The sequence below is a fragment of the Neovison vison genome, chromosome 7, assembly GCF_020171115.1.
Source record: "Neovison vison isolate M4711 chromosome 7, ASM_NN_V1, whole genome shotgun sequence".
NCBI lineage: Eukaryota > Metazoa > Chordata > Mammalia > Carnivora > Mustelidae > Neogale > Neogale vison.
In genome coordinates this window covers 30,190,001-30,212,877 of record NC_058097.1, presented here as the reverse complement: position 1 = coordinate 30,212,877, position 22,877 = coordinate 30,190,001, and the positions used below count along the sequence as shown (strand labels likewise).

Genomic DNA, 22,877 nt, shown 5'->3' with positions numbered 1-22,877 from the left:
AATACTGAAATATAGGGGCTAGAAGGGGCTTTAGAAGACCTAAATCCCTCATTTTGAAGACAGGAAAAGTGAGGTGCTCTCCCAAAATTACCTAGCATACAACTGGCAGGTATAGACAAGAACCAGCTATCCTGACTCTCGATAGACAATTCTGATTCCTAGATGAATTTCCTCTTCTTGGTTTTACCAAACCAGTTGTTTCTGTCCCAACCACATTTAGTAAGTGAATATTCTGTTCTTTTGTGTCTTGGCACAATCAAAATTTGTTTCTGATTTACCTGTCAATAATCAATAAAAGAAGCGAAAAAGATTGACAAAGAAAGAAAATTCATCCAGAGATCCATACGCCAACATATCCAGGAAGCTCAATGAACCAGAAGGGAAATGCACTTAAAGAGAACTGGACCAAAATCCCATCATCCAATTGCTGAAAGTCAATGATTTAAAAAAAAAAAATCTCCAAAGCAGCCAGAGAAAAGGAATATAGATAGGTTAAAAATAAAAGAATAGGAAAAAGACATGCAAATGCTAATTAAGTGGAAGGTGAAGTGACTTTACTAATATTAGACAAAGTAGACATCAGAACAAGGAAATTACCCAGAATCTGCTAATGACATTGCTGACATTATAGTATTATAGGATCTCATGTCTAATGACATAGGTTTAAATCATTGAGAAGCTCTAACAATCCTAAACAGATATGCCTGATAACAGAGCTTCAAAGTCTCTGAAGTAAAAGCCAACAGACTAAAAAGAAAAATAGACAAATCCATAGTTACTACTGGAGATGTCAACAATCCTCTCTCAGCAATAGACAGAGAAAATCGGTGAGAGTACATCCAGATGCACAGCAATGCATGTACACAACTCTTTGGAGAAGCACAATTTGAATCTGGGCTTTGCCACAAAAGTAATGACATAGAATCCCAAGGTGCTGCTTGGTCTAGAGTCTTGTCAAGGGAAATGGGTATCACATGCTTCTCAGCTTATGATAAGATTGAAACAATTCATGCATCATTGATCATGGGCTCTTCACTTCTGCCCAAAGTACTGAGAAGCTGAGAAGAAACTGTGTGGGGAGCTTCTGCTTGAATGGTTGAAATGTGTGTGGCCTCTTCCTCGGGAACAACAACTTTATGAGGACACAGGGGGCACAAAACATTCATACTCCCTTTCTGTATGATTTATCCTAGAGAATGCTAAATACATGCTAGATAAATCCCCATGTGGTACATGGCTACAGTCGTGGTCTCCAGGGAATCGTGTCTCCCTCTATCTATGCCCATGTATAGGTCATCCCAGTGGGACAGTTGTCTTGATCATGTGACCTTCTTTGCCAATAGGATGGTCAGCAAACATGTTCTGGATAGAGGCTCAAAAGGCACTTGGGAATTAGGGTTTTTTCTCTCTCTCTCTCTTGCTGCTTTTAGAACCCAGCCACCATACAAAGAAGCCTAGGCTACTCTCCTAGAGACACATGACCTCAGTGACAGCCAAGTATCAATCACCAGAAATGTGAGTTAGGCCATCATAGACACTCAGCTCCAGACAAGCAACCAGAAGTGACCCTAGAAGAGATGGGCTAAAGCCCAACCCAGACTGCTGACCCACAGAATTGTGTACTATAAATAAAATGGTTGTTTTAAGTTTTGGGATGGTGTACTAGGCAGCAATCGATCATTTGTTATACCCAAAGCACTGGCCAGCTCTGCACCAAGAAAGGCAAAGGTAGTAACTACTCCTTTGGCTACTCAAAAGAGAGACAGAAAATGTCTCATTATAGTGCCTGGAACTTTGGGCTTAACCTCTGCTGACAGAGTCCCTCTCTCAGTCCAGCAAATCAATGCGAATGAAACACATGTGCTGCAAATCCCCTGATGCCCTTCTAGGCAGAAGTTTTTAGTTAGGAAAAGAAAAAGAAACTTAATTTGAAGCTTTAATAACCTCCCAATTAGGTTGTTTCTGCTAGCATTAATATTTAATCATGACATTACTGTGACTATTTTAGAATTGAACTGAAATTAAGTATAAATGTTTGATCATAAATAATTTCATTATTAAAGATAATCTCTGTTATATATGTTTCTGTGCCTATCTTTTATTAAGTTTACTTTTCATGTTGACATTTTTAAGGGCATAATTGTATGTTTTCATTCTTAGTAATATTGTTACCATATATTAATTATGGCATCATGCCAGGAACACTAGTAATGAAATAAGTTGGTTTTTCTACTTTAAGAGCCAGCAGTAGGCTCCCACTCTTATACAGCTAACAAATAGATGGTCAGCTTTGAGCTCTACATCATTTCCCTGAATTATTCTTTCTCTCTTTTTATTTGTGCATAAGCATCATTGCTCTTGATTTATAGAAAAAAATCAGTGTAAACGAGAGTGGGAGGGATAGTTTTCTTTGTCCATTTTCTAAGGGGTTTCTTGGAGTCCGCATACAGCAGCAAAGAAAGGGTGTGTGTGGTAGGTAGAATAATGGTCTCCCAAAGATGTCCACATCCTAATCTCTAGAACTTATGAATATGTCACCATACATGGCAAAAGAGACTTTGCAGGTGTGATTAAGGACCTAGAAATAGAGAGGTAATCCTGGATTATCTGGGTGGGCTCAATGTAACTGCAAGGGTCCATAAAAGTAGAAGAGAGGGAGAGGAGAAAGTCAGGCAAGTAGATATGACAACGGAAGCAGGGTTGGAGTTATATTGGAGAAGGACTCATCCCACCATTATGGACCTTGGGGATGGAGGAAAGGGACATCATCAAGGAATAGGGGCATCTTCTAGAAGTTGGAAAATGGAAGGAAATGGATTCTCCCCTAAAAACTCTGAAAATGGATGCAACCCTGTGTGAGACCCAGGTCAGACTTCAGAACTGTATGATAACAGATGTGGGTTTTATTTTTTTGTTTTTGTTATTTATTTATTTATTTATTTATTTATTTTGGTAGAACCAAGGGTTATTAAGCTGTGCCTTGGTACAGGTGCTGGAAATTGCCTATGATGTTCTTGAAGTATAAAGCCTGGATGTTCTGCCAATTCTTCTTGAGCAATGACACCAGGAAATTAACAACTACGTGAAAATATCCACACGAGCTCATCATCTGTCATCTTCATGTGGTCAACAGCCACTGCCAGACACAGCACCTTCTTCATCTGGAATTTGATCACGGACTTCACTTCATCTCCTTAGCCACCATGTTCTCATTGAGGGTCAGCAAGGAAGGAAACTTGCCTGCCTTATTCAGGCCTGAGCCCAGTAGTCATGGGATCTGCTTGATCAGAGATTCTGAAGCCAAAAAGATAATCATACTTCTCGGCCAGCTTCTAAACTCATTTTTCATTCTTGTTGAGTTTCTTCAGTGCCTCACTGTCCAGGTGGGGAATAGCCACAGCCTTGGCCTCATCACAGTGATGCTGATCCCCCAAAACACGTACAGAGAACTTGAGGCAGGGAGTGGACTTAAGCCTGATGGTGCCCCAAAAGCACTTGTCCTTCTGGGGGTCATCATTCTTCACGCTGATCTGCAGCTCCACTGTCTCCAAAAACTTCTGGCACTTGAGCTCATTCCCGTGCCTGACTCCCCGCACGGCCTTGTGCAGGGTGTCATGGGAGACTTTGCTGCTTGAGGTGTCATGTGCCACAATCACTGGAAAAGAGCTAGGTGTGCATTGTTTGAAGCCACTGTGTTTGTGGCAATCTGTTACAACAGTCACAGGAAACTGATATAGGAGGCATCCCCCGGGAGCACCCCAGTGGGATCTGGGCAGTCCCACTTTACAGGCTGTAGCAGGAAGCAAGTTGTTTGACCTCTGCACATTGGCACTTTCTAGTCAATAAAGGGAGGGCAACAGTGGTTACTTCATAAGGTTACTGGGATAATTAAATGAGGTAATTTGCATAAACATCTTAGCACAGTATCTAGCTCATTTTAAACGTTTGTTAAAGGTCAACTATTTTTGCTGTTATTAAACCCTGCTGTGGCCCCCTGTTATTGTTCACACTTCATTGTGCACTGCCCTGGTAGGGGTTCCCACTGCCTGACAAGTGACCTGCCCAGCCTTCCTGGAGGTGGTGTGTGTTTCCTGCCTCATTGTTAGGCTTGGCCCTGGAACGTCTTTGGCCAATGGACTGCGAGCAGACTCCAGCCAAGCCACTTCCAAGGGGAAGCTTTGGGAGCAGGTGCATAGTTTGGCTCAGCCTCTTGTTCTTTTCTCTTTGTGACAAGAAAGACGTTTCCCATATAAGGGCTTCTCCTTCCACCTGAGTCCTGGCTGAGAAGACACATGGCACAGAGCCACAGCACATGTAATGTGAGATGTAAATGTTTATTGTCATAAGTCATTGAGATTGGGGGTTGTTTGTTTTCATAGTAAAGTTGACAAACACACCTCTCATAGATACTGTTTAGAGAGTCTGCCAGCTCACACACACATGCATACACATCTCCCTCCAGACTGTCTACAAGAACTACACTTGGCCCACAACGACTCTGACACTCATGTTAGTGCTCTACAATACTAATACTAGGAATCCCAGAGGCCCTAACCATAATTAGGCCAAGCACAAATGGACACTTGGCCCCATGTGAGCAAATAAAAGCTTATCCCAAGAAATATGGAATTGTGACCTGAAGACAGCTAGAGAGATTTGCTTAGGTCTATAAATAATAGGGAAGTTTTGGGAAGGGGGGGATCCTAGAAATTATGGCTTGATCATCTTGTGCCTTGCAGTTGGAGAAGCAAAGAGAGAATATCTACAGGGTCAGAAAAGTAGAGATGCAAGAGGAGAAGACATGGCAGCCTGTGCCCATCATGGTTTTCTACTCCCTGAACATGGTCTACCCTGAGGCTCTTGTGCTCCACAGGATAAGCTGTGGGGATAAGCTCCACGGGATAGTCTCCTTTCAATAAATCCCCTCTCCTACTTAAGTAATCTCAAGTTGACTTTTTTAACCTTGAACTGAAAGTTTCTTCACTGAGATGAAGTTCTAGGGGAAGGTCTTACTGTTAGGAGGTAGCAAGGAAAAGTTTCCATCCATGAGAATGCCAACAGTCCTGAGGAATCGGTCTGCACATAACAGAAGATACAACCTCTCCTCTTCTCTGTCTGACTGAACCCCATTGGTGCAGAGCTCAAAACTCCCCACTTGCTGTAAAACTGGGCTCTCCTGGGCACATGAGTCAGAGAGGTAGAAGAAGATGGCTTCAACACAATTAGTTCGCCATTAAACATAGATATCAGAGTCCTCTCTAGACACCATGATAACAGGAGAAACACAAACAGCATAGCCCCATCCTGCCATTTATGAGCGTATAGCTTAGTGGAGGATAAGAGGGTAGCAAAGAAGCTCAAAGAAAAGGTTCCAGGTGGGAGGCTGGGCCCCATCTCTGCCACAAACTAGCTATGCGGCTTCAGGCATCATTCCACCACTCTGGCCTTCAACCCCCCCATTGACAAAATGACGGGCTAGATTAAATGATTTTTACAGGTTTTTCCATGACACTTGGTCCATTGTCACTATAGCTAAGGTCTGATGAGCAAAAAGGAGCTGCTGCCCTTGGACTGTCAATAATTTCCACTTACAGTGTGAGGCTGGCTTCATCGCAGCCATGTGTGGAACAGTCTAAAAATGCAGATTTGGGGAGCCTCAGCTCCAGAGTTCTGATTCAGAGGGGCTGGACCTCACCTTGGGTAGTGTTGGTTTTAATACATGACCCAATTTGGGAACCACTATCCCAGGCTATTGTAGATTCTACAGAAATGTCCCGGCCTCCCTTAAGTTAATAAACAATCAACAGTGTGATAAGCTAATAAACTGTACATTAAATGGTAATAGTAATTCTTACCCAGCCTAGCACTGTACTATGCACATTATAAGTAGTATGAATTCATTTAATCCTAACAACCCTGTGAGGTAAGTCTTTGACTCTCCCTGGAAGGATTTTATTTTATTTTTTTAAAGATTTTATTTATTTGTTTGACAGAGAGATCACAAGTAGGCAGAGAGGCAGGCAGAAAGAGAGGGGGAAGCAGGCTCCCCACCGAGCAGAGTGGGGAGCACGATGCAGAGCACGATGCGGGGCTTGATCTCAGCACCCTGAGACCATGACCCGAGCCGAACGCAGAGGCTTAACCCACTGAGCCATCCAGTCGCCCCTCCCTGGAAGGATTTTAATTGTTTTATTCCTCTCTTCCCTCCCTGGTGCAACTACGGACTTTGATCCAGGCTTCCCTGTAAGAGATTGATTTGAATAAATAAATAATCAAAATTAAATAAAACACTAAAGGAAAAGTAATCTTCATTTAGAAGCTACCTGCTCTGTGAGCCCATCTCATGCCCACACTTCTTCATGACCTCCTGTCATCATCCACCACGCCTCCAGTAAACTGTGAGGAAAAAATGACAAAGATAGTATTTCCCAGGGTAGGGTGGAGAGTACTTCCCGGGGTAGGGTGACCTAATGCAATGGAGTTTTAGTTGTGGGCTTATTCTGTCACTGACCTGGGTGCACCAGATAAGGTAGAAGAAGGGACCCAGGTGGATGACCTTGAAATTTTATGATCAGATATGATATCAGATATTTACATTCTGGTTAAGGTAGTAGTCTGTGAATATGGAGGAAGTAAGGAAAAGGTGTGAGGAGATAAGCCACTGAGGATTTTATTGGATCTGGGGAGATTTCTATCTCAAGGAGAAGTGATAGTAGTTTTAAAAAGGCAGTCAGTTATTTCACATATCTAAGTATGGAGCTCGGTGTTCCTGCATTGGTTCAACATTGCATCCAGGATCCATATTATTTTCTATCTTTTGTTCTTTTACTCCACCACCCTCCACATGTAGATACTCACTAGCTTATTACTTCATGATCACAAGATGGCTGCCATCACCCTGGGTATTATATCCTAACACTGCAGCATCCAAAGCAAGGAAGGAGAAAACAAGCCCTTTCTTTATACACCTCTTTCTGTCTCCATGCAGGAAAACTCCTTCCAGAAATAACAGTCCCCCTATGTCTCTTTGATTAGGACGGGTCACTTGGCCACTTGTGAGGGTCAAATTGTGCCTCCCCAAAATTTATACTTTGAAGCCCTAACCCCCAGGTCCTCAGAGTGTGACCTTATTTGAAGACAAAGTCTTTATAAGAGGTAACAAGTTAGGTGAAGTCTTTAAGATGGGTCTCAACCACCAGTGTTCTTATAAGAAGAGGAGATTTGGGGGTGCCTGGGTGGCTCAGTGGGTTAAGCCTCTGTCTTCGGCTCAGGTCACGATTTCAGGGCCCTGCATCAGGCTCTCTGCTCAGCAGGGAGCCTGCTTCTCCCTCTCTCTCTGCCTACTTGTGATCTCTGTTTGTCTAATAAATAAAGAAAATCTTAAAAAAAAAAAAAAAAAGAAAAGAAAAGAAGCAGAAGAGGAGATTTGGACCCAGAGGGAAGATGATGTGAAGACACAGGGAGAAGGAAGGCAGCCATCTATAAGCCAAGAGAAGTTTGGAACAAATCCTTCCCTCACAGCCCTCAGAAGGAACCAGCCCTGCTGACACCTTGATCTTGGACTTCCAGCTTCTAGAACTGAGACAATAAAATGTACTACTCAAGTTCTGTACTTTGTTACAGCAGCCATGGCTAACAAATACAGCCACCTGTATCTAACTTCAAGAGATGCCATGAAGGGAATATATAATTAGCCTCTGTTGTGCAAGGCAGACCTATGAGCATACAATATAGAGAGGAAAATGTTTGTTGACATTCTGGGCAGCCTGTGGTGACAGCGCCATCTTTCTCTACAAGTCACATAAATAGATTCTGACTAATTTAGTCAGAAGGGAAGTCTTAGAGGAAGCCTTAGGAGGAAGGGGTTAGGATTAGGGAATTGGTGGGAAGGCTAGAGATGCAAGCTTGGAAAAATTACAGAAAGCAGGGTGGGCTGGGGTTCTGGATAGCAGGAACGACATAAATTTCTCATAGCTTTCCCATTCCAATGTATGTGCTCCTAATACATTTTCTGCCATAAAAATGCCAATGATTCTGAGCCCCAGGAGAGGAGGGACCTAGCTTTTGACCAAGAGGACAGAAGGTCACACTGATTAAGTATAACAAAGCAAACTCATACTGGACTGGAAACAGATAATTCCCCAAAAGGAAGTTATGGAATTACCTCTTAAAGAAAATGAGGAATAAAAGCTCGGAGGGAAGAGAACTTAATTTCTACTATACCAGTGGAAGAAGGGAGAAATTGGAGCCAAAAAATTATTTCCTTACAACCACAGTAGGTTGCCTCATACCCTAGAAATGGGTCCGCTAGGCCAAGCTCTAAGTAATGTTTAAGATGTCCACACTTCTCATTCTAAAACCCTGAACCCCTGAGCATGATAACTAATTACCTGGTATCCATTCCAGATTCATTTTCCAATCTCTTCTTCTAGGTCCTCTCTAAATCCTTTGGATTGTAAGCCCTCAGAGGACCAAGTTAAGAAGCAAATACAAAACCAAATGGTTTAAATTCACCAGGATCATCCATTTTCTTCAAATGCAGTACCCTTGTCCATGCAAATAACAAAGACAAAAAAAAAAAAATCACTGTGTCTGTATTGACGAAGCACCAAAACATTTAATCCATCAGATCAAGTTGGCAAACAGCCTGTCACTCTGGTCAAGGGAGGGGAGAATCTGCCAAATTAGATGTTTGACTGAATTGACAGGTTGTCTCGGTCAAAATAAGTCTTTTTTATTAAATGTTGAGAGATCATAGTATATCAAAAAGAAAATCTACACAAGCCACTTTTCATCTATGTACACAGTAAAATCAAGGTGACATATTGGAAATCTCTACATAACACTTTGTCTACATAAAAGGGTGTAATTCTTTGGGTCAGAATAAATTAGGAAAGAAAGTCTCCTTTTCGAGTGGAAAAGGATTGAGAAACTAAATTGCCTGGAGACAGTGTGTTGTCTCTATCAATATGATTTCTTACCACGTCTACCATTTCACACTGCTTGTGTGGTGCCAGCTCCATAGACTGAATGAACATCATGCTGTTTCCTCTTCATTATCTTATTTAATCTGACCAACAATTCTATAAGGTGGGGACTGCTAGCTTCATTGCAGAAAGAGGAAAATTGTAGCTTATGTGAGGTACATAGCTTCCCCAACTATTTCAGAGAGGAGACTTGAACTTATGTCTGACTTCAAAGCTGTTGCCTTCTAAGAGTATTCAACTATTTCTTCCTAGCCACACAGCTGGCATCTTTCTCCCTAGGGCTGACTCAAAAATTCTAGAACCTTCTCTTCCAATTGTTCTGGGTCAAAGAGGACCTCTTTTCATCAGTACCCATAAAAGCAAAAATGCCCCCTCAACAGCCCTGGTTACAAAATTCCTTAATCCAACCTGCCCTTACCTTTCATGGAAGCTCAAAACCATGGAGTCCCATAGGGTCTACCTTGCCCTTTTTAGCATTCTGTTTTCCATATGCAGTGTGGGTTTACTCCTTCTGCTATATTGTCTGTTCTTTGAGAGGAGAACATTCATACAATAGTATGCACACGATAGTTATCTCCTGCCTTCCTTTATTTAACTCAAGCACCAGGGGGCTGTTTCTATGAGCACAACGGTTAGATTTTCATTGCATTGTCATTGACTTTTGTCTTATATTTATGATCATGGCTTCAATTCCTCCTTTAATTTAGAGAACAAGAGCTGCTTGAAAGTCACCAAGGCTGGTTACTCAGCGGACTGTCTCCTGCCACTTCTTGATCACTTCTTCTCTTTTATTCATATCGACTTCAATTTCTCTTTTGTACAATGTGACCAAAGCCCAAAGGGAATCACAGGACATGAAGAAATGGTTTCTAGTTGGCCCTTTCCTTCAGGGACAATAGCTCAAGGAGTATGTAGAACCCTTTACAGCACATGAACTCCTTTAAATTCTTTGCCTTTAAGGGGTCTGACAGAAATTAGTAAGAAGGAAGAATGACCTTCCCATGATCCATTTTAGTAAGGCAGAAAAAGAATTTTTTGAACAACTGCTTCAATAGGCTGAATCAATTCCTTTAAATTCTAGACCACTGTTTTTCCACACTTCTCTCTTAGACAAGCATTATATGTAATTGAGCTGAGCTCCAGGATCAGACCAAGAAGTAAAATAAAGTCATAAGAGAAATGGAAACTTAAGTTCCTTCTTTAAAAAAAGGGGGGGGAGGAGAAATCTTCACAAGAGTGTCCAAACTTCTTGTCTTTGATCTCACCTGTCTCTACTCTTAAAACTTAAAAAAAAAATTTGTATTTTCTGTAATTCTATTTTCCCTCAAATTTATATTGACTTTCCAGGACAAAGGACAGTGGTGAAATAAAACATGCCCACAGAGGGACACCTGGGTGGCTCAGCTGGTTAAGTGTCTGCCTTCTGCTCAGGTCATGATCCCAGGGCCCTGGGATCACGTACCCATGGTAGGCTCTCTGCTCATGGGGGAGTCTGCTTTTCATTCTCACTCTCCTTCTGTGTTTTCTTTCTCAAATAAATAAATAAAATCTTAAAAAAAAAAAAAAGCATGCTCACAGACTCATCTGTCCCAAAAGCTATCCCAGGTGTCCTGCCTTCCCCCACCATAACACTACTCTTAGGTTTGCACTATTTTAGGAAAGGTTGAGGATTTAACTCCCAGAAAGAGATCCATTAAGTCTAGTTTCTTGATTCTAAACAGCGTTTCTTCTCCCTCTTTCCCAAAAAGCTTCTTTATTAAATAGATGATACTCTTTACAATCCATGGCAATTTAAAATTAAAACCAAATAATCCTCCTGACTCTCAGGCCAGGAAACGCCTATTAATCTATTATGTAATGTTTAATATATTTTACAAGTATTATTTTGTATGTAAATCATGAGGGATATAATAAGATGAACACCAGTGAGCCCATGACCCAGTGTGTGCTAAACACTATTGTTGTGTCTCCTCCTGGGTATCTTCCCTATCCCAGCTCACTGCCAACCCTAGAGGCAAGATTTTTCATTGTTTTGGGTGGTTTTTTTTTACCCTTTAGTTTTTATGTGTGTGTCTTCTTAAATATATTGTTTAATTTTGCTAGTCTTTGAACTTTATAAAAATACTAGATGATATCTCCAATGGCCTGCTTTTCCATTAAATTTTAGATTTATAAGATTCATTTATAGCTGATCTACATTATGGTATTTTATTTATTGTCTTTGCTACATAATATTTCGTTCTGTAACAACATCCTAATTGATTTAAGCATTTTCATGTGATGGATATTTGGACCGTTTCCCATTTGGGTTGCTCCCAAACATTCCTTTATGTGTCTCCTGCTAAATACGTCCAAGGATATTTCAGAGACACCTACCAAGGAGAGAAATGCTAAATCAGAGAGCATGCAAATGCTCAATTCTATAAAACAGGCCCAAATTATTTTCCAAAGTGGTTGTAACAGTTTATACTCCCACCATTCTTTGCTGCCACTTTTACTTCAATCTTATAGAAAACCAAGAATAGGACCAAGAGAATGAAATAGAAGATGAACAGAATTTGACATAAGTCGGGAACAAAAGCAGACTGTGCATGGGGTGCTACCCACACCAGGCTAGCCACACTGGAATCCTCTTCCTGGCGGGGTCTAATGACTCTGACCCAGCCCCACCCACAGCCATAGGTAGCCCATAAAAATCCACAATGACTGCTGTTCCTCAGAACTTTCCCTCACACCTGCTCTCTTGGCAGGGTCTAGCAGGTTCTGTCCTTGGTCTTATTCCTGAATATAATCAGTCTACAAGGACTGCTCAAGCACCTATCAGATGCCAGACACTGGAGGTATAGAAGGGATATGACAGACAAGGGGGTGGCCTTTATATTCCACTGGAGAAAAAAAGACAATAAACAAAAGATGAGTCCAGATCGTGACCATTGTCATTTGCCTTATTTGTTTCCTTTCTAGCAAGTGAAGAGCTTGGGAAAATCATTCCAGGCAGAGACCAAGTGCAAAAGCACTCAAGGTGGATAGGAAGGGTACACCCAAGGGTCAGAAAAGAAGTTGTGCAACCAAAACCTTCCAGAAAGGCAGAGTGGTACAAGAGGAGACTGGAGAAGTAGTCAAAACAAGACGATGTGGCGGGGTGGAGGGGTGGGGGGGGGAGGAAGGGAGATGTTGCAGGACAAGATAGTGAGAAGTAGCATGGGGTCTGCTGGAGAGAAGCAGATAGATCCTAGATAGATCCACCTGTAGGGGAGAAAGAGAGAGAGGGATGGGGGGGTGGTATAGGGGAGAAATGGAAGGTGATATCTTGGGGTTTTTTTGTTTGTTTTAAATAAAACATTTAAAACATTTTTGTTTTATCACCTTTTAGATGATTAACTAACACTTATGGTCCATGTGGTTTAGATTCTGCATTTCCCTGGGACATGGCTTCCAGGGTGGCTGATGGGGAACAAAAAAATAACAAAAACATGGTTTCTCATCTTTCTACCTCCCCAAGGAGTCTGGGTCACCACTCAGCTTCTGCCAGATGAAGCCATGGCACCAAGGGGAGGGCCTAACATGGGAATTGTGGCCCCAAACTTGTTACTTCTTAACAATGTGACCTATGGACAAGTAGCTTAACCAAGCCTCAGTTTCTTTAGATGTAAAATGGGATGAAGGAGGGGAGAGACTTGAAGTACCTAATGCACATCAGGCACTCACTGTACCTACTTAGTCTCTTTCAGTCCTGAGAGTAACACCACTTTATGGATGACAAAGCAGAGGACGAGAGATGTTCAAAGTACCCTTCCCGAGGCCATGATGCTAAGATTCAGAACAAGCTTCTCCAAGACTCTACAGAGCACTGCCCCAGGGGCATCCAAGCACAAAGTAAGAGAATATATGTGAAAATATTAGTTGGGCTGCAGTGTTCTTTACAAATGTAAGGTATAATTACTATTTTTTTAAAAACTCATCTCAAATTACTCTCCCACATCTCCCCTTCCAGAGGTTTCATGCACTTCAACTAAGGCCTTTGCTCATATAATTCCTTTGGCCTAAATACTCTTCCCTGTCTTACCTGTTACCTATCAGGCAATCTATTATTTTGTTTGCAAAAAGACTTGCTCAGTAATCTTACCCTTGTTCTGCAAATGAAATTGATTACCTCTTCTTTTAGATTCTAATGGTAAGTAGTACATACAGAACACATGTAGACTATGAGCTATTGGCACAAAAGCCTGTTAATGTCCAACCCAAACCTCTGTGACTTCAAACAACAACAATTTTTTCTTGCTCACAAAGCAGGGAGTTGGCCAGGAGCCGGCTGATCTAGGCTGGGCTCAGCTCCACACTGCGTGTTGAGTCCAAATCTACTCTGTCTAAGCACTGCTTGGACTGACTCCACAGAAGGAAACTCTTTCTCCAGTGCAAAGAGATGTAGCGTCAAATGGTAAAGAACAAAGATTCAGGGATGGGCGAAGATTTGAGGTCAATGACTCAATCTGTCACACATACCTATTAGAATGTGGGCAGAGCCACTCACTTGACCCTTTCTTACTGAGAACCTACTACATCCACCAAGCACTCCTCTAAGCTCTGTGGAGATAGCAGGAAGCAAAATCAGAGATGGTGCCTATCTGTACCGAGCTAAAATTCTGGCAGAAGAACAGAGACAAATTGAAAAAGAAGATCATTTCAAATTGTGCTCAGGATGGTGAAGAGAATAAAACCCAGGCATATGATAGGATAATGTCAGCAACAGAGAGAGGGGAATAGTCACCTTTGGTGGCGTGGTTGGGAAGGCCTTTCTGAAGAGTTGACTTTTTTTTTTTTTTTTAATGTGTAATTTTATTTTATTTTATTTTATTTTTTCCCCAATTTATTTATTTTCAGAAAAACAGTATTCATTATTTTTTCACCACACCCAGTGCTCCATGCAAGCTGTGCCCTCTATAATACCCACCACCTGGTACCCCAACCTCCCACCCCCCCGCCACTTCAAACCCCTCAGACTGTTTTTCAGAGTCCATAGTCTCTCATGGTTCACCTCCCCTTCCAATTTACCCAAATTCCCTACTCCTCTCTAACACCCCTTGTCCTCCATGCTATTGGTTATGCTCCACAAATGAGTGAAACCATATGATAATTGACTCTCTCTGCTTGACTGATTTCACTCAGCATAATCTCTTCCAGTCCCGTCCATGTTGCTACAAAAGTTGGATATTCGTCCTTTCTGATGGAGGCATAATACTCCATAGTGTATATGGACCACATCTTCCTTATCCATTCATCCGTTGAAGGGCATCTTGGTTCTTTCCATAGTTTGGCGACTGTGGCCATTGCTGCTATAAACATTGGGGTACAGATGGCCCTTCTTTTCACGACATCTGTATCTTTGGGGTAAATACCCAGGAGTGCAATTGCAGGGTCGTAGGGAAGCTCTATTTTTAATTTCTTGAGGAATCTCCACACTGTTCTCCAAAGAGGCTGCACCAACTTGCATTCCCACCAACAGTGGAAGAGGGTTCCCCTTTCTCCACATCCTCTCCAACACATGTTGTTTCCTGTTTTGTTAATTTTGGCCATTCTAACTGGTGTAAGGTGATATCTCAATGTGGTTTTAATTTGAATCTCCCTGAGGGCTAATGATGATGAGCATTTTTTCATGTGCCTGATAGCCATTTGTATTTCTTGATTGGAGAAGTGTCTGTTCATATCTTCTGCCCATTTTTTGATGTGTTTGTCTGTTTCGTGTGGGTTGAGTTTGAGGAGTTGACTTTTGAATTGAAATGAATAACAAAGCAAAGGGGATCTTACAAATTGCATGGAGATCAGGGTAACAGCGTTTCAGCCAGAAGGACGTTAATGGTGTCCGAGGAAGAGAAAGATGCCAGTGTCACATCAAAATCACCTAGAAGGCTTGTTAAAACACAGATTGCTGGACCTCAACCCCCAGAGTTTCTTATTCGATTGATCTGGTGCGGGTCTAAGAATTATATCTCTAACAAGCTCTCAATGATCCTAATAAGGCAGGGACCACACCTTTGAAACTCATGTACCTGTGTGATCAAGAGAGTGTGGCACAGGATAAGACCCTTTGGGCCATAATAAAAAATGTGCATGTTATGGTATGTGCAAGGGGAAGTCCTTGGAGGACATGCTCAGGGGAGTGCTGTGACCTGATTTAGGTTTAACAGAACACTCTGGCTTCTACATGGAGAGAGCATCATGAGGGAATGGATGTGGAAGAAGAAAGTTGAGATACTTGTTATATTCAACCATTGGCTCCCCAGGGTTCCTACTTGGGATGATTAGACATGTGGTGCAGCCACCAGAGAATGGTGAATCATGGTGGAGAGAAGTTTTGGGAGGGAGTGAGGCCAACCTTGAACTCAATTTGAGGCCCCCTCTGGGACATCCAAAACCTATAGGATGCACAACTCCAGGGGTACCCTGCACCCTAGTGTGAATTACAGATGCATGTACAACAGTATGAACAGCACCTGCTGGAATTGTGTAATTGTCAGTCCTGGAATATCCTCCCTCCTCTGATCCTACATTCTACTGATAGGAGGCAGACCATAGGCAAGCAAGATACTTTCAAATGGCATTCGTGCTGCAAAGAAAATAAACTCCAACTCTATAGATCTGGACCATTCATGTTGCCATGGACTCACCATGGACTCCTCCCCAACAACATGGCTGGGGCATCCTGGACCTCATTCCTAGAAGCCGCTTGGTTAAAGAACACATAGAATGGTAACTTGAAGATAACAATTGTAACTAATGTACCAAGACCAATATGCTCTTTTCAGGACTTAATTCACACAATAATCCTATTAGATGTGTGTAATGATTATCCCCATTTTACAAGTGGGAAAATTGAGGCATGGAGTGGTTTAGTAGCTTGCCAGAGGATATATGGCTAAGAAGGGACAAAGCTGGGATTCAAGACTAGGGAGGGTAATTGAAGAGCTTGCTCTCTTACCCGTTTGGCTATATTGGTTCTCACTTAGCTGCTGACAGAATCTGCCTGAAGGGGTCTACATCACCCTTACACCCTGTCCAGGTTCTGATATTACCAAAGAGAAAAGTCCAGCCTTGCCAAGGCCTATCTTCTTTGCCAGTAAGTAGCTAGAACTGTCAGGATGTCTGCAGCCTTAAAGAAACTCCATGCCCAGATCTATGTGCCAGACCTTTTACACAGAGAAAATATGGACATTTTCTTTTAATAATGCTACAGAGAAATAATGAAATGGTACCATTACAAAAACATAATTAGGTCTTCAAAAAAAAAATCTCCGCTGGAGTCCTATAAAAAGACCACAGGTGTTCGTCATTACTTTTTATTTAGCAGGCAGTTTTAGCCATTGTTTGTTTTTTCCCCCATTTATTAAGTTCTGGTATTTTAAGATGATTTGTGTATAATAATAACAATAATTTCCTGTTTGCCTGTCAGTTGTGAGCCGCTTTAATTACAGATATTCATTTTCACAAGTTAACTTGGTAAACATGCTCATTTGTTATGTTGCCTGTTCATTAAATCAGTTAGCACAGCTAGTAACTATGTTAAGTATCTTGCTGTCGGGTTTCAGCAATGGATCTTCATCGGTTTCCAGCACTATGTCTCACAGAGACAGACACAGACTTCCTGAGAGTCTTTTCTCCTTGGTTTGTGGATGCTGTCTTCCATTTCTTCAAGGCCAGGTGTGTTGGATGCCTCCAGTGGAGGTGTCCAGTAGAGGTTTGGTGTATCACAGTTACATTGTTGGAGTTCAGTACTGGTTAACTAAAGGCAAGATAGGGGATAAAGGAAGAGTGACACCCTGGCCAGGGAGGATTTGAGCACACATGTTAGGAGCATCCTGGACCACAATCCTGCCTTTGGATGCCCCCCACCCCTTCAACCAGACCCGCAGACAAGAAGAGCCAAGTCATTTGTACCAAATGACTCTGAGATCTCCAGTTGTCTCACTCAAGCATTTGAAGGAGGGATGTCAGGTTGTAGATATAAAATTCAGATAGAATCAGAGCGGAGTCTCCAAGGCCATAATAGCCCCAAACCACACACAAGCTTGCTGTTAGGAAAAGTATGAAGAGATCAAGGAAGAGGACCCTTCTCAAGCAATGAAAGAGCATGCAACCAGAAAGGAAAAAGCTGATGGAGAGAAGGTCACACTGAAGATCTAGCATTTCCCAAGAAGCCCGGTTCTTTGTTTCTTTGAGACTTTAGTGCATCTTTACAATAAATCTGTTACCTTGTCAACTTACGGGGTATCTTATTACTTACAACCAAATGCCTCTGACCAATATATTCTTCCTCATATGACTGGAATGATGGAGGTTCCTCAAAGGTCTCACATCTGGTAAATTCCAGTTTCTCTAGGAAGGAGCCATGGATACCAGTTGCTAGGTCATTGGTCACCCGCCGATTGGATATTTCATTCAAAACTTTCCTTTAAGCAAGTGGGGACAACTAAGAAGCTGACATGCCAAATCGAGATGAAGCAAAAAGAAAGGATGATAAACTACCCCTAGTAGCTGAGTCACAGATTCAAGAGGAAGTAGTTCATCTAGGGCATGAGTCAGGATGGAGAAATTCTTCTCAAGGTGCTCAAGAGTAAATATTAAGAATAAAATGTCTGTGAGTTGACCATGGTTGACTCTTTTTCATTACTCTGCTTTGTTTCTTTTGTGGCCTTGCTGAGCTTTACAAAGAGAAGGAGGGTCCATTGGTTGTAGTTGGACAAGCAATGATGAGAAACTGAGTGAGAAAAGGTTTGATGTAAGTATGAGGCAACTAGAGAAGATGATATGTAGTCATACTGAGTTTAAGGTGGGTCATCTAGATGGAGGCATCAGACCCTGAGGGGTACCATTAATCATCAGAGGGCATAAGCCACCACATCTAATAAATCTAAACCAATCTGGTAAGGAGTCTTCAAAGGGCTCTGGAACTAGTCCCATACTATTTTCTCCATTATACAGGACACCATTCTGCATTTCTTTCCCTAGTTGGCAATTTCAATCCCTCTTTGCTTGGCTTTCCTATCTGATCATCACCTGCCCACATTTTGGTTTCTCTCCTAGGTCTCAGTTATCCCTGAGAATATCCCTGAGGATAAAAAAGGATTCTCCTTTTTTCGAAGAGAAATCCCTAGGTCAATGCTGAAAAGAGACACTAGAATTTAAGATAGAGCTGAGGGTCTCATGTTCTACCCTGGCGGTAAAAATGGAACAGCACCCAAATCACAGATTTATGGGGATGTAGGTTAAAGGAGGAATTTTTGCAGCAAGGCCCCCAAAGGAGGTGGATGATGGTCAGACCTGGAGTGTATAGGAAGAGTTAGAGCCTTAGAAGAGAAAGACACTTTAAAGGGAGGAGAAATGTTCAGGGAAAGCAGAGGAGCCATAAGGGATTTCTCTTTAGACATCTTCATCCTCCCTGTAAAGTAGAAGTATGCTGGGAGTACGGGGCTCAGAGATAGAATTACAGGCATGAACTGAGTGGTAAATATTGGGAGAAGGCAATGCTTGTGTACTTACGAGACTTGCTTTCATAAGCAAATAGTCATTTGTGTCCTGGAGCTCTGTAGGTTTTGTCTAATGTGCATCCTTTCCCCCTCATATGATAATAGCAGCTGGCTTTGATTTGGAACCCTCAGTAGACAGAGTTGTATTGGGACTGTCAGTCAGAGTGAGCCATTCTCCCCCCACACACTAAGGCATGGGCAGGTGACCTAAGCTAGACCCATCCGAGGTTCCTCCTTAAAATCTGAATCATAAGTGCAGTAACACAAAGCCTGAACACTCGTGGGGCTGATTCATTCTGATGGTGGCTCCCAGAAGGCACTGCCTCTGCCTTTCTGCTTTCCAAAGGCAAAGAGCCACTGTGAGGCCAGCCCTTCCAGAGATCTGGTTCTTCAAGTCCTCCTGTATTTTTGTAAGCCATCCATATCCTTCCAAGATGTTCCTTTTTTTTGCTTAAATTTGGTCAGAACCAGGTTCTGTTGCTTATAACCTAAGAACCCAGACAAGGCAGAAGTAGGATTACCAGTGTTGAATAAAAAGTAAGACATGGCAGAAAGGAATTGAGAATTCCAAATCCAGGGTTCCATTCCTGGTACTGCCACTGCCACAAAGATGCTAGGCAGGTTGGAGCCAGTCTCTTACGCTCACCCAGCTTCATCTGTCACCTCTAAAGCAGAGGTTGAAACAGAGCCTATGTAGAAATAGTTTTTCCCACATCTCAAGAACTTTAAACAGTCCTTAGTCCTTATTCCCTGCCATCTGCTAGTACTGGCTTCAGCCATTGGGCTGAAAGGACTCTAAGCAAAGGAAAGAACAGAAACATCCCATTTCATCCCAATAGCATTCATCAAAAGAATTCCAATTCCCATGTGATAAGCCAATTTTCTTAAGCAATATAAATTGAATCTGATTGTATCATTTTTTCATTCTTTCATTTAGCACCTGCCAAGTTCCTCGTATGCTTTCTTTGGGGGCTAAAAAAGGAAGTCAAAGATGGTCCCTTCAAGAAACTTGAAATCCCTAGACAATATGTCCAAGAATGCTATAATCCCATGCCTAGCACTGTGCCGGTGTCATGTACAAAGTAGGGGTTTAATAAACACTTGTTAGTTGAATGAGGGATAACACACATGTCCATACTGTTATACAAACTAAAACCCTAGAAATTCAGAATGAAAGGGTGCCCGGGTGGCTCAGTGGGTTAAGCCTCTGCCTTCAGCTCAGGTCATGATCTCAGGGTCCTGGGATCAAGTCCCGCATCAGGCTCTCTGCTTAGCAGGAGCCTCCTTCCCCCCACCCCGCCTGCCTCTCTGCCTACTTGTGATCTCTTTTTGTCAAATAAATAAATAAAATCTTTAAAAAAAAAAAAGAAATCCAGAATGCTGAAAAGAAGATGAATATTTATTTTGCAACTACTATGAATTTCTACGATGCAGAAGATTACCATAGGTTTCAGTTCTGCAGATGTTACTCCAATGAATCAATTGCAGTGTGATTATTTGTGTTCCGAACACGAATATATCTAACTTGAGAAAAAAGACTTCCAGAGCCAGCCATGTTTAAAAATAGATTTTTCTTCATGCAGAAGGAGAAGATCACATCTATAGTAAGTGAGGATAAACCTGAACTTGACATGCCAAAACATAACTCCACCCAAAAACTTGGCTCTGCCCCTTAGAAGCCTGTGGGATGGAAGTTGACAGGCAGCAGCACTAAGCAAATGAAATTGTCAAAGCCTCCAGCCCCTCTCCAGGCCTGTCAACACTTAGAGGTCTGAGTAACACAGGGGACTCGTGTTTCAAGAGGCCAAGTTCACCCTGAAGATTACAATCCATTAGGGAGTAACGAGAGCCTTCTGGCTCGGCCAAGTGGATGAGACTTGGGAAAATCTGGGCAGTGAATGCAGTAAAATTAAAATGCAATGGGGGTGACCTGCCGTGGCAGCAAGCATAACCTTCTTGGTGTCTTTAGCAGCGTTAATGGATCTACTTATGGCCCAGATGGTGGTTTTCAGAAAAGTCATTTTTTTCCTCTAACAAATTCATGACTAAACTAAAAAGACCACTATCAACTTCATTATGCTTTCCAATTGACTTGCTTTAAGGGTTATTCTTTTATTATAGCTCTTAAGCTCCCATTTCTTTTTTAAAGTACTTCTTTTAATACCAATTTTCACAGCACTAAGAAATTTAACACTCTTCAGTGGTTATATTATTGGCAAGTAACTGTTGCAGGCTGGAGAGAAGCATGAAAGATTGTGCTGGTGGACTGGTCATTTGTTATCTCCTCTACTACCAGTGAGGAACCCGCATTCTAGGGGGTGACAATCAGTTTGCCACTGGGGAGAGTGGGAATGAGAGAAAGCAGGTGCCATACCTCCTTAGGGGGAAAGAGTTTTCCTCCCTACAACATGAGGATTATGGTACATGGCATATTCCACATTCCTCTTTTCAGGCACAATTCTACTACAAGCCCCTCCAATCCAACTGTACCCACTCAGCTCTTTCAAGTGACCAGCAGACCTAATTTGGGGTTGGAGGTGCAAACAAATCCATAAGCATTTTACAAACATCACCGTGAGTAACTGTAAACATGAAGATAAAACACAGTTTGTATACCATGGGATCAGCCAGAGTTCTGGAGGATGAACCAACCAAACAATTTTATTTTATTTTTTCAAAGTGAGATTGATGTGGAGGGAGACCAGCTGTCACAGGAATGAAGGTATTTATTATAATATTATTTGTAAAAGAGTAAAAATTGGAAGGAATTTGCCAGCAATGGGGAATAATGAAATGTATTTGCTTGGCAATTTAAAAGGGAGGTGGGGATGAAAATGCGTAAAGATAAAAAAGGAAAATCATTACAATGCTAAGAGAAAACCTGAGATGTAAAATATCCAGACACAAGAGCATACAACTACATACAACAACTGATATATAGGGAAAGTTCTAGTAGAAATAGATTATAATACCACCAATAGTTGTTCTGTGGTGGTGAAATGGCACAGGTATGCTCACCCACCTTTTTCCTGTTTTCCAGTCTTATTTGCAATGCATCTACTTAAATTTATAATGAAGAAATTTTAATACTGTATCTCATTGAAGGCTTCCTTCTTTTTGGCTGTAGAGCTATTTATAACATGATGTCGAGAAATCATATTTAGCATCAACACTGGTCAAGACAGTCAAAGTAAGGGTCATGTCCTCCAATCCTTCCAATTCCTGGGTGGACAAACTGAGGTCCCAGAGTTCCTTACCTGAGGCCAAGAAAGACACCTCTTCTTTGGGCTTCCTCGCTTCTCAACCCAATAATTCCTTTCAAGGCAAATCCTCACTCAGGGTACAAATCTGTAAGTCTTTCAAAGGAAAAAAAATTAAAATCTAGATTTCACTTCATCAGGTGTAATCAAATTTTTTCATGATCCCTTGCCATTGGTTTCCCAGAGAATCCCAAACTCAGCAGCAAGATTAGCTTTAAGGAGATAATCATAATTCTTAATTTATAAGAGAACTAACATGGCCTCCAAAGCCCACTTTTTTGAGGTCAACTTTTTTTTTTTTTTTTTTTGGAGGCCCACTCCTGGGTCAAGGGGCTGTGTGATGGTATCACACGTTTGGATCCCCTGTTTAGATGAGAAAATTCTGGAATCTGCCTTTGCCACATCTCACCATGACGTGGCCTATGCACATTCCCAGGCAGATGGAAAAACACAGAGCAGTCTGCCTTATCAGGAAAACAAGGCCTTGAGTGAAAACACTCTAAATTTTGTGCTTGGTTCAACTCATCCCATCCTGTGGGGATAATAACGTGTTGGGATAGCTGAGGAAAATTAAAGTGCTTTTCAATGAAAGGTTGAATTTTTTTGAAAAAGTTTTCTTCCCTCTTTTTCCTCAGAGATATTGCCTCTTTGGAAATGAAGAGCAATTATTTTTTTATTCAACTTGTCTTTAATTTTTATCTCGTGTGAAGAAAGAACAGTGATCACTCACAAAGAGGTTTTAATGACAGTAAAATGGTTTCGTGATTGATCATTTCGTATCGCGCCTTCCCCCTGGAGTGCCCACAGATCGCCAGCATGGGAGAACCTCTTCAGTGCAAGCCAGGGGCAGGCCTCAAGGGCTTGGCATATGGGGGGTATTCCTTGAACAAAAAACACAGGGGGGAAAAAGGGCCACAATTAGAGAAGCACCTTTAGAAATGGGGAGAAATAAAGACTCAGAATGTGAAATATTTGAGCACTTTTGAATGTACTTTAAACTTTTAAGCTCTCCTATCATTTCTCATATCCTGATTTTTAATGAGGAACACTGCAGATAGAGAGATACAAAAAAAGGGAAAAAAAATCTGAATGAACAATCAGGAGAGTCC

The 22,877-nt window shown here is 41.8% G+C and overlaps 1 pseudogene; it reads right to left on the bottom strand.

Moving 5' to 3' along the window:
- Nucleotides 1–2,968: 2,968 nt before the first annotated feature.
- LOC122913291 lies at nt 2,969–19,288 on the bottom strand (annotated as a pseudogene).
- Between the last annotated feature and the right edge of the window lie 3,589 nt (nt 19,289–22,877).